The 12431-nt window shown below is 38.1% G+C and overlaps 1 protein-coding gene across 2 annotated transcripts in view; it reads left to right on the top strand.

Annotated features, from left to right (window-relative positions):
• ZNF609 (zinc finger protein 609) overlaps window positions 1-12431 on the top strand; it is a 204249-nt gene that overhangs the window by 133924 nt on the left and 57894 nt on the right. The window lies entirely within an intron of this gene.

Raw genomic sequence — 12431 nt, 5'->3', positions numbered from 1 at the left:
TAATCATCTCCCAACTGTCTGAATCAGAAATTCTAATCATATCTGACTCCTTTACTGATTACCTACATGTCTGATACCTCATAAAGTCAAATTATTATACATCTTGAATGTGGCTTGAGTCCTTCCTATTGTCCCCCTACGTCAGACTTACTGGTTTTATTGCAACAGGCGTCTGGATAGGAGCCTTCCTTTTAAATACTTTTTAGTCTACTCCCTTCCTTCCATTAATTTTATCTTTAAATATACAAATCTGATAGCATCACTCCCTTGCTTTAATTACTCGGTAGTTTCTTAATATCTGCAAAGTTAAGTCCAAATTTTACTCTCCCTGTACTCTTCAAACCAACTAACTTGCAGTTCTATGAATATACTGTGTTTGTTCATGCCTGTGCACCTTTCAACAGGCTGTTCATTCTACTTGGAGGACACTTTCTTCTTTTCTTGGGAAACTCCCACTTACTTATCCTTTAGGTCTACTCCCGTATGAAGTCTTCTGTGTTGCCTCTGGCAGTCAGTCCATGGGTAGTGTACTTGCAGCACTTTGCTCCTCTCTACGTAATTATTTGTGTAGACACTTTGTTTCCTAACCTAAAATGAAGTTTTGCAAGCAAGGATATAAACTTTGTGTTAACTCTACAAATACAGGATATCTTTTTCTGAGCCTTTCAGAGATGTGTGGTTCTCCATTTTATTGCTCTGTTGAATGGATTTGTGAGTATTAGAATAAGGACTATGTTTAGCAATGAAGGCAGTAAAAATCTATTAACTAGAATATAATGACTCTTACTCACATTGTTGGGTTTGCCTAATGTTCTACCTTGGTTAGAGATTTTTAAGAACAGAGTTCTTTCCAATATCGGAATACTCTAGTGTCTTTCTAAGTTACAGTGTTTAAGAAACTTAACTTTTCTGTCCCCTTGAAAGACAAATTGCCACTCTCAATTTCTATAGAATTTTCTGAGCCCTGTATGTTAAGTATGTTCTATAAAATTCTAAATTTCATAAGGTGTTGTTATTTGGTATTTTGGGGTTTGTTGGTCTATTTTATAAGAGCTGAGCTAGGGAGTAGTTGTTGAAAAGTAAAATATAGTTTTGCAAGGCTTCACTGCATTATGACAGGTGTTTTCAGTTCCACTTGAGAAGATATTTGTACTAAAAAATCAGAATCATGTTACAATGCACTTTAAGCAAAAATCAATATATAAAACTAAGGATTTACCAAAACTAACTTGCAAATCTAAAAATAGGTACAAACTCTTTTTTTTCCTTAAAGATTGACGCCTGAGCTAATAGCTGTTGTCAATCTTCTTTTTTATATTTTTCTTTCTGCTTTTTCTCCCCAAATCCCGCAGTACATAGTTGTATATTTTAGTTGTGGGTCCTTCTAGTTGTGGCATGTGGGATGTCACCTCAGCATGGTTTGATGAACGGTGCCATGCCCAGGATCCGAACCGACGAAACCCCTGGGCTGCCAAAGCAGAGTGTGCGAACTTAACCACTCGGCCACAGGGCCAGCCCCCAATTTTCTTCTTGAAACTCTGTTTTCCCTTGACTTCTTGTGACTCCATTAGGTTTTGGTTATCACTTTTTTATTACTGCCTGGGTTCTGGAGCCAAATTGCCCGAGTTTGAATCCCAGTTTTATCACTTAGTGGCGGTGTGACCTTGGCCAAGTTACCTAACCCATTTAGCCTTAGTATATTCATCTTTAAAAGGAGATACTATGTTAATTACTTCAGAGGGTTGTTTTGAGGAATACATATAAAATGCTTCAAAAAGTTCTAGGCACACACACAGTAAGCAATAAATTAAAATTTGCTGGTATCATTATAATTATCATCATTTTCAGCTTCCTTGTAGTCTTTTCTTCCTGGATTTAATCCTTTAAATGTTAATATTCCTTATTTTCTCTCCCAGCTCTCTTCTTTTTTTCTCTCTATCCTTGGGCTATCTCACCCAAGCAAGTTCATGGCTTCTGTTACCTACTGCTCTGACCTTTCTCCTGAGTTCCGGTCTTGTATATCCAGCTGCCTACTAACTCATGTCCAAAGTTTAACTTGTTTTCTGATTTTGTCTCACCAACAATTTGTTATTGTTGCTGTTTTCTTGTATCTCCTGTCTGAGATAATGGCGCCAGAAACCTTGCAGTCAGCCCAGATTTTTCTTACCTCTTTGATTTTGAGTCAGTCACAAAGTCCTATTGATTCTACCTCTAACCCATTCCTTTCTTTCCATTACAACTACTACCACCCTGGTTCAAGCCATATCTTCCTTGGACTATTGTGGTGGGCTTCCAACTGGTATCCCTTGCCTCTTCTGATCAATCTCCCTCAAAGCCAAAGTAAAAATTTTAAAAGCATGTTGGATCGTATCACTTTCGTGCTTAAAACAACACAGTGACTTTCTTTACCATGACATGTAATCTCCCACCACTCCTCCCAACCCCTCCATGCCAAACTATTGTGATTCCCTCTCAGGCCATATATTTGGTATTGCGTCTGACTAAAATAACTTAATTTTCCTTATCTTTCTGTTGAACTTATTCCTTAAGACTTGGCTGAAATGTCACCTCCCTCTCTCCCAGGTGGACACAAGTGATTTTGCATCCTTCGTACTTAGCTCTTTTGCATCCTTTATGAAATTGCTTTAATTACTTGTTCACATGTGTTTACCCCACCAGACCTAGGGACAGGGATCATATTAAGATTCATCACTTGCCATAGTACAGTGCTTAGACCACAGTAAGTGTTTAATGTTTCTGAATGAAGAGAGGAATCCAGAAAAAAGAATGCTTATTAGAAACCAAATTAAGTTCTAGAGCAAGGCACTCTAAACTTTCTCTCTCTCTCTCTCCCCAATAAGTTGTTGAGTGGGTAGATTAGAGAGCCTTGATTTCTTCAAGGTATTTGAAAAAGCCTTTTATGATATTCTTGATGACATGTTGATGAAATATGAACTGGATGATGATACAGTTATAGCTGGCTAAAGAGCTATATGTAAAGAGTATTGATTACTAGATATTTGTCAGCTAGGATAGAGGTGGTGTACCATAAGACTCTGCCTTTGGCCCATTCTTGTTCAACATTTTTATTATAACTTCTGTAACTAAATAGAAAGTATGTATATAAATTTGTGTGTGATATATAGTAGTCAGGACTTTTTCAGTTGTGATGGAAACCTGATTCAAGCTCGTTTAAGCAAACAAGGAATTTGTAGGTTTCCACAAATGGAGTGTACTAGTTTTAGGCTGGGATTCAGTGTCATCTGGATTCTGTCTTTGCTCCTCTCCATTCTACTTTCCCCTGAATTGGCTTTATTCTTAGACAAGCCTTCTTCATGTGTTAGAAGAAGTGACCACTGGCATCTCCAGATTTAATTAGTCTTTCCAGCTTAAGGGACCAGAGGAAGAAAGAATCTCTATAGCCTGTGGAGAATATATTCCATGTAGTTTGGGTAGAGCTGAGCCCACTTCTGTAGTGGAATGAAGTTAGGGGAATGGATTTCCCACAGGAAAGACAAATTCCTCTACCAGAAGAAGGAAGGGAAAGCATGATGAAAAGTCAAAACTGACTATCATGGACCACTACAGATTGATAACTCAAGCACTGAATGTCTAAATAGAGATTGACAACGTCATAAGAGACTGAAAGATGGAATTAAATTAATAAGATACTGTTTTTACTATCATCATCATCATCATCATTATTATTGGCTAATATTTATGTCTTGGGCACTGTATGCTAAGCACTTTACATTCAGTTAACTGCTACAGTGACTGTATGAAATATAGATACCCTCGATGTTTTTATTTCACAAAAGAGGAAACTGAGACTCAGAAAGATTGCATAATATGTCTGTGGGTCACCCAGCTATTAAGTAAGAGCTGAGATTTCAGCCAGTCTGTCTTTAGGAAGATGAGTGTTTAAAGTTTAAAACAATTACCTACATTTTTGTTACATGAATAAATAAGGTGCAGAACAGTGTATACACTATCAATTGTGTAAAAAGAATAAAGGGAAGGTCCATATAAACAAGCAAATACGTATGTATGCATTACGTTGATTGCTTCTGGGAAAGGAAACTGGGGATCAAGGGTAGAAGAGAGTCTTTTCAAAGTTTGAGTAGAAAAGATCTAGGGAGTTTTAATGGATGTGAAATTCAGTATGAGCTTTCAAGAGTGAGTTGGCTCTTAGAATAGCTAATACTGGCTATCATTTGAGGTTGCCAGAATACTGTAGGCACACTGCTAGGCACTTGACATATGTTAAAGAATTTAATCTTTTAAACCACCCTAGTAAAGTAAGGGTTATTTTCTCTACCCACATAGGTAGTTGGGGATGGAGTGGAGTTCAAATGCGGGGTTTATGACTACCTGTTAGAGAAAAGATTTTACCCTTGAGGAGTTAGATGATCTTTAAGTTTCTTTTACACTATCATGCTATGATTTTCTCTGTGTGTATTCTTTTAGGAACATATACATGATGTAAAATGTGATGCTGTAGTATAAACATCCTCTTTAAGAACCCAAATCAGCTTTGCTACTTAAGATGCTTTCTTTAGGTAGAAGTACCTCTAGTCAGAATTATCCATTGTTTCCTGTCAAATCCGTGAGTCTTATGAGGAAGGTATACAAAATCAGTGGGCATTCTGTGACCTTCTAGAACACAAAATCACCTAGGAGACACTTGGGCAATGAAGCCTATCTGAACAGATGGTGATTTCCTGCTTGGTTCAACAGTGCTAAGGTGTCCATAAATCAGGAGTTAATCCATACTGTACAACACCCTTCATACCACTTTCAAGTTTTTTGTTTTTTTAAGGTTTTATTTTTTTTCCCCTTTCTCCCCAAAGCCCCTGGGTACATAGTTGCATATTTTTAGTGTGGGTTCTTCTAGTTGCGGTATGTGGGATGCCACCTCAGCATGGCTTGATGAGCAGTGCCATCTCACGCCCAGGATCTGAACCAGCGAAACCTGGGTTGCCGAATCGGAGCACATGAACTTAAGCGCTTTGCCAGGGGGCGGCCCCCGACTTTGAAGTTTTAACTCTATACCTTTAGCTTAATAGCAAAGACAAGGAAGACTTCTGTACGAAATAATGGCTCCTGGTTAATTAAAGACCCATTTTAAAATTTCTTTCGGCATGTTTAATTTTTGATCCACTAAGTTATAATTTCAGAGAAGTCTTATCCTTGGCAATTTGAAAACAAATAGGCACTAGAGAGACTGATTCCCCCTCCCCTCGCAAGGATAAGGGTCAATTTTGTCAGTAGTTACTGATAATCATTTATTTGTCCATTTTCTAAACAATTAACTAAGCCCTTCATTCTCCCATATTTTTAAAATACCCACTTATTACTTAATTGCTAAAATTTATTAATACCTAACTTGTAAACATCCCTTACTTATAAAATCCTTAGTCTGTGGATCTTAGGCATTCTCTCCTACTCCTCCACCCTTGCTAATAATTTTCCCTACCTTCATGTCTCTTCCTTCATCCTTCCTTCCAGACTGCCCTGCAATCTTCCTCCACTTCCTTGCTACCAGAATCCCAGTTTTGTTTAGTATTCAGATGGGCATGTGCTTCTGGGAAAGCTGATCATTTCCCCAATCCCAGATCATGAAACTTGATTGATATCAAGTTTTCTACTTCATTACAGTCCATTGGTCTATCCTGCACTTAGAGTGTTTCTTTTACCCATCCATGATTTCTTAACATCATACATTAGTCATTTGGAAAATACTGGTTCACTGAATTATACAGCTTTTTCAAATACTGACACATTTCCTTAATATCAAAGAAGAATGTCCACAATTATCTGAAAAGGCTATATATAATCTGTGTGAGGCCAGTTTTCTTAAATACTTCACCCAAAACATTTCACCAATAGACTGAATGCAAAAGCAGACATGAGAATCTAGCTGTCTTCCATTAAACCAGACATTGAAGAGATTTGCAAAATGTAAATCAATGCCACTCTTCTCTTTTTTCCTTTCTTTTGAATAATTATAGCTATTTTTACTTAAAATGACGTATGTTTTTAAATGTTATTTTAGACAAGTTAATACATACTGAATTTTTTCTCTTTAAATTGTAGTATGGTGAATATCACTAGATATATTCCACATAAAAACTCTTTGGGATTCTCAATGTTTTGTTAATCTTGTATTTTGAGATAACTATAGTTGTAATAAATAATTCAGAGAGATCTCATGTACCCTTTACCTAGTTTCCCCCAGTGGTCCACCTTTCAAAGCTATGGTACAATATCACAATAGGAATATTGACATTGACGCAATCCACCTATCTTGTTCAGATTTCACCCATTTTACTTGTATTCATTTGTGTGTGTATTTAGTTTTAGGCAGTTTTATCATGTATAGTTTTGGGTATTTACCACACAGTCACAATACAGCACAGTTCCATCACTACAAGGACCCCTTGTATTGCCCTTTCCTAACCACACCCTTCCACCTCTCACCAACCCTTACCCCTGGCCACTACTAATCTGTTCTCTGTGTCTCTAATTTTGTCATTTCAAAATTGTGAGTTGTTTTAAATAAGTTAATTTAAGTACATGTTAAAATCTTTCTGTTGTATTTTCAAATACGGTAAATAGCAACAGCTATAGCCTACGTAAATAAAAGCTCTGTAAGGTTCTCAATTCTTAAGACTGTAAAGTTTCCCTGAGACCAGAAAGTTTGAGAAAAGCGAGGAGAACCATTCCCATTTCTCTTTCCCAAGCTACTGAATAGCAGGTTGTGGTTTGTGATGTCTCGATTTAAAATTCTCATATTTTCTCACAGGACCATCAGTCGTGATTAGATTCTTTAGTACAGTTTGATCCATCCATATTATAACTTAGAGACTTTTCTTCTGACATCTGTGATTCTGAATGATTCAAAAGAAGGCTTTAGCCTTCTGTTGTGTTCACCTTATTTGGTTTGTGGGTTATTGTTTGTTCGTTTTTGTATCCTAAGGGGTAAGGCAACGGAATAGAGATGACAAGCTCCAGCCCTGACTTTTTAGGAAATGAGTATGTGAAAGGAGATAAGAAGTGTGTCTGGAAAAGGAAGTAGTTACAGCCAAAGAATGAATTTTTCTCAAATTCTTTATTCTTGAGAAGCTAATTCTAGTGCTTTCCTTGAAACAATACAGGAAGGGGAGGGATCATAAACCTTCTGTGGACAAAAAATAGTCAATTTTCAGAGGTAGTACATAAGGTCGCCTATCATCACTCATCAGCTGCAAAGCTAACAGCTTTGCTGAGGGAAAATGTGGTGAATTTCAAGCAGGCAAGAGACTGTAGAATGAGAAGACCTAGAAGAGCAGGATAGATACTTCATTCAGCAAAACCTTTGCCACTTGCATGTGGTTTGTGTTGTGCCTTTTACTTTCATTTATGAGATTTTTCTCCTTTATTAAGTTTTCAGCATAATTTATCCGTTCTCACACACTGAGAATTTAGACAGGCTTGAATATTAGGATTGTTTGATCTGTTATCGCTTCTTAACTAAAAGAGCTCTTTGGTGTCTGAGCCTGAGACTGTATAAGGATCATTGCAGCAGAACTCCCTATGGCTAGTATGTAGTCTTCAAATTATATGTTCGCTGCACTTGTATTTCCTGCTACACGCTGGAACAGCCGTAACTGCTGATTGGTTAAAATTGAGTGCTAAAGTAAGTCACCTGTGAATAATAGACTATGTACCTTCCAAGAACTAACTGGTTGATGTCTGGTTATGGTGCCAGCTACTGTGTCTTTCTTTTTCCTTCTTGCCTTCTGCTACAAGATGTGTTGGAAATTAATCAGAGTTACAATCAAATTCTTTTTCAAAGCAGCCTAAATGAAATCTGGAAGTTCAGCAGACCAGCAGCCTCTTTCTTCTTTTTTTTTTAAAGGGAGAGGTAGAGTCAAAGAGTACTTAGTGTTGAGGTAGAGTCAAAGAGTACTTAGTGTTTGAAAAGGGGCCGATTTCCTCCTTCACTAGTAATTAAATGTGTTGTTTTGAGATTTACTCGTAAAATTCTATTGCATTCTGATAAGAGCTTTGTGGAAAGCAGGAATTCAGATTTCTCTCTCCATCCTCTGTTATTCCATGATTTTTACCTGCCAGCCTCTTGCAACAAGGAATCACTATATTTCAGAATAAGCAAAAATAATCCTTAATTATTAAAAAATTAAAGTAGACTTATTTCGTCTCAAAATCCCAGTCAACACGAGGCAGTTCAAGTAACTGAGAATTTTTTTCCCTTTGTATTTTAATTTGAGTCAAATAAATAACATAATAAATTGATAAATGGGATTTAAAAAAAATACCCGCTCTTGGGACGGCCAGGTGGCGCAGTGGTTAAGTACGCTCATTCACTTCGGTGGCCCAGGGTTCGGGGGTTCAGATCCAGGGTGCGGACATGGCACCGCTTGGCAAGCCATGCTGAGCTAGGCATCCCACATATCAAGCAGAGGAAGATGAGCACAGATGTTAGCTCAGGGTCAGTCTTCCTCAGCAAAAAGAGGAGGATTGGCAGCAGATGTTAGCTTAGGGCTAATCTTCCTCAAAAAAAAAAAAAAAAACCTACTCTTCTTTTTAATAACCCACAATAAAACTTTGTGAGCAAATCAAGTTTTATATAATACATTGGCAGGGGGTGTACTTCTGTGTTTGTCCATGAATCAGAAACTTATATTACTGTTAGTATTGCTGATGCTGAGTCACTGTAAAATCTTGAAGGACCTTTGGAATTATAGAAGAAAGAGAACATCTTGTTATTATAGTATTTAATTTATTTGTGTGACATTCTACTTTCTACATAATTGTATCCAATAATTTTGAATAAAGCTGAACCCTCATCTAACCATTATCTTCAATTATCTTTCATTTTTGGATAAAAGAGTTTTTAGAGCTACTGCAGTTGTCAGCTAGAAGAGACTAGTTTCCTTTCTGCCTTTTGACTGTGAAGGTGAAGGTATCAGACTTAACATTTGTGAAGAGGAGAGGGGAGGGTCTGTCCCAAATATTTCTTCACTGCATTTTCTACCCCAATAATTATGTTGCAGCCTTGAAATTGTTCCTCGATCAGTGCCTTTCATGTGTGGGAGGCAGCTGAAGTCAGTGTATAATTACTTCTTGCTGGGAGATTAATGGATCTGGCCTTTCTTTATTCTCTCCAGTCCTCATTTCTGTGTCACCTGCCTATCAGCACTCAGATCCCTAATAGGTGCTATTAAGACTAACATCTAAAGGTGAATTGAGAAGAAGTATCATTAAAAGATAAAGGACATGAACTGTTGGAAAACTTCAGAGATTTCCATCTTTAAATTCTTTGTAAGTCTCTTTTCAGGTTTTTGTTTTGTTTTGTTGTTTACCTCCCCATTTGGTGAGCCCCAGGAACCATGGTGGCACTTTTTACCCATTCAGAGACTGAGAATTGGCCCAGCTTTTATTGTTGTCATAGGTGCTGAGGTAGATCTTTTTATATTCCTGTTCCTTATTTTCCCTCCTGGCACCCAGTCTCCTGACAATCACTGCTGTTATATCCTAGGTATATGCGAAAGATGGCAAAATGAGTCCTTTTTTGATTTTTTTTTTTTTTTTTTTTTGAGGAAGATTAGCCCTGAGCTAACATCCACTGCCAATCCTCCTCTTTTCTGCTGAGGAAGACTGGCCCTGAGCTAGCATCCGTACCCATCTTCCTCTACTTTTTATATGGGATGCCTACCACAGCATGGCTTGACAAGTGGTGTATAGGTCTGCACCCAGGATCCAAACTGGCGAACGCCAGGCCACCGAAGTGGAACGTGCACACTTAACTGCTGCGCCACCAGGCCGGCCCCCGTGATTTTTATCCTCTCCTGGAAAGTGATAAATGATGCTATGTTTGTCCCGGTGAATAGTAGAATATGAAATCCCGTAAAGCCACCTAGGTTAATATCACAGAGCTGCTTATTACACACTATGGCTTAATGTAGATTATAGGTGTGACCAAACGGTAATTAGCAGAGCTGGAACTATAATTAAACACTATTGTGCTGCTTTGTGATTTCTCCTTAGATTTCTGTTGCAAAGTAGAAGGAAATTGAATAGTTCCAAACCCTTAGGTGGATTTCTTCACTTATCACTACTCCCAAAAATCTCTTAATTAACTAAATAATTAAATAAAATCATCCTCACACAGAGATCCTAAACTCTTAATAACTCTGATCAGTAAGGGTAGTTCGATGTATATACACGTTAATCAGCTCCTCTTATATATTAGTTCTGATACTCTTGGTAATAAGTTCAGCTAAATTTCTTCTCTTCAGATGTTCTGTAGCAGAGTTTAATTTGGCAGACTGCTTGAATGCAACAGTGATGCTTTCCTACTTATATCTTAGATGTTGTTTTCTGGATCTGTCAGTACAGAATTGGAGGCTTGCCTTTATCGAGTATGTTAGTAGCTTATTGTCTCCCTGGCCTCCCAGCAGCACTGAATAACCTAGTGGGAAATGAAACCACTTCCAGCAAAGAGCTGTCGACGGCTGAGAGAGAGTATCTAGGTGACTCTCTGGGGACTTACTTTCCTCTATGCTTGAGATTGCTGCCTCAGCGATGGAACAGGTTCGCAACAGGACATGCTCAAGCAAGGCAATCAGAAAGTTCACAGGAGTGACCTAGAAGGTTTAGGCCAATCTCTGCCATTCCAGGCAAGAGGACCTTACAGGAATTTCTCTTGCTAGTAGAAGAGAGGTATAGAAAAGGGAATAGACTCTAAGCAAAGGAAATGCATCTACTGCAAAATTGCTTCTCAGTTCTTCCCCCAAGAGAAAGAACAGAGGAATAGAAGTAAGGCCAAGAGTAAAGATGATCCATATACTCTGTCTCTAATTTCCCCTTTCTAGTAACTCTCAAGGGTAAAATCTCCAGGAAACTTTCTTTCCAAAGAGTTAAGAGCCACCTTCTTACAGCATTCCTGAAAGGGCTTAATGGTTAGAGCCAGATTCCAGCACTGCACAGGAGTATAGGAGATCCAGTTTACTTTTTCTGTGTTGTTTTTACCTTCAGATCTGTCCATGGAAATTTTAAAGGGTCTTCCAAGGATGTACTGCATCCTAAGAAGTTGCCAAATTACATATAAATGCCTGATTTTCAAGAGAGCAAAAATGCCTTTTGGCATTTACCATAATGCAGAAGATTCATTTTATAGGCTTCCACTTTAATTTCATTGTATGAAAAAGGTGGAGTTAGGGAAGGTACAGAGTGAGTGGGTATGACAAAAAGCAGATAAGGATAATGTTTTGGCAGCTTTTCAAGGACTGGAATTAATCAGAATCAGTGTTTTAGCATCTGTAGACTCTGGCAGTGATGAGCCGCAAATAGCAGTGACTTCTAAGCCAAACAGCAGAGAATGGATGCAATACCCACGTCTCAGCTTCTAGAGCAGTAATTGAGGCCAGAAAGGTATGTGTGTGTGTGTGTGTGTGTGTGTGTGTGTACATGTATGTGTTAAGAGGAGGGAGGCGGATTATAGGTAGAGCAGTGGTCATGTAGTAAACTATCCAGAACTAGAGTTCTGTTGCAGAGCTGTCCAGCAGCTTGGATTATGGGTACAGTGTGTGGCTCTCTCTGAATGTAGGTCTATTAAAGGAGTACGTTCAACCTGGTCTTTTACACGGTGAAGAGGGTCCCAATCCTTGACTCTCATTTTCTAGGTCTGCTGATTGGTATCATATTTAATCTTCAGGGAAGATCAGCCAGTGTGTTTATTGAGTGCCTTTGCTTATGCAAAACACTACGTTCAATTAGGATTAGGGCATTGTAGACTCAGAGTTGGTACATTATCGACCTGATAAAAACACTAGGATTTAAAGAGTTAAGGGATTATTACTCTCTTTATTACAACTTTTCTTCTAACTCTAAATGTATTGCATTCTTCTTGGAATCTAGGTAATTGCATTCTTGTGAGAAATTCTAGTTTTGGTGGTAGATTGCTGATCCTTGTGTTCGACTGTTTTTATCTGTGTGTGGGTAATCAGCTTCATCTGCAGACTGCTTGGATTCGCTTCTGGATAGTAACAGCACCTCCTGTCTCATAGATAAATTTGATGTTAGATTCGTACTCCAAAATGCCATTCTTATTATCCAATTGCTTTTATTATCCCTGAGCATTGGAAACCCCCATCAGGTTGCTCTCAGCCCTCTTATAACTTTTAAGTAGATTTCCTTCTAACTGAAGATGAATTAAAGCTCCAGTTTTCTTGAAGTGGCATTCCTAGGATCTGGATATTTTTCCGTCTCTTTATCCTCACCTGTATTCTTGGGTTTTATACCTGATTAATGTATTATTTATTGAATGATAGATTGGTGGGAGGTATAGTGGCAGCAGTAGAACATGTCTCAGAAGCTAGGCCTTTTCTTTCTCATCAATCTATGTGTTTTGTTGCTGTTGAAGTCTG

This window comes from Equus asinus, chromosome 2 (assembly GCF_041296235.1).
Source record: "Equus asinus isolate D_3611 breed Donkey chromosome 2, EquAss-T2T_v2, whole genome shotgun sequence".
NCBI classification, from domain to species: Eukaryota; Metazoa; Chordata; class Mammalia; order Perissodactyla; family Equidae; genus Equus; species Equus asinus.
The sequence above is the reverse complement of the archived record's forward strand: the minus strand, read 5'-3'. Positions and strand labels throughout refer to the sequence as shown.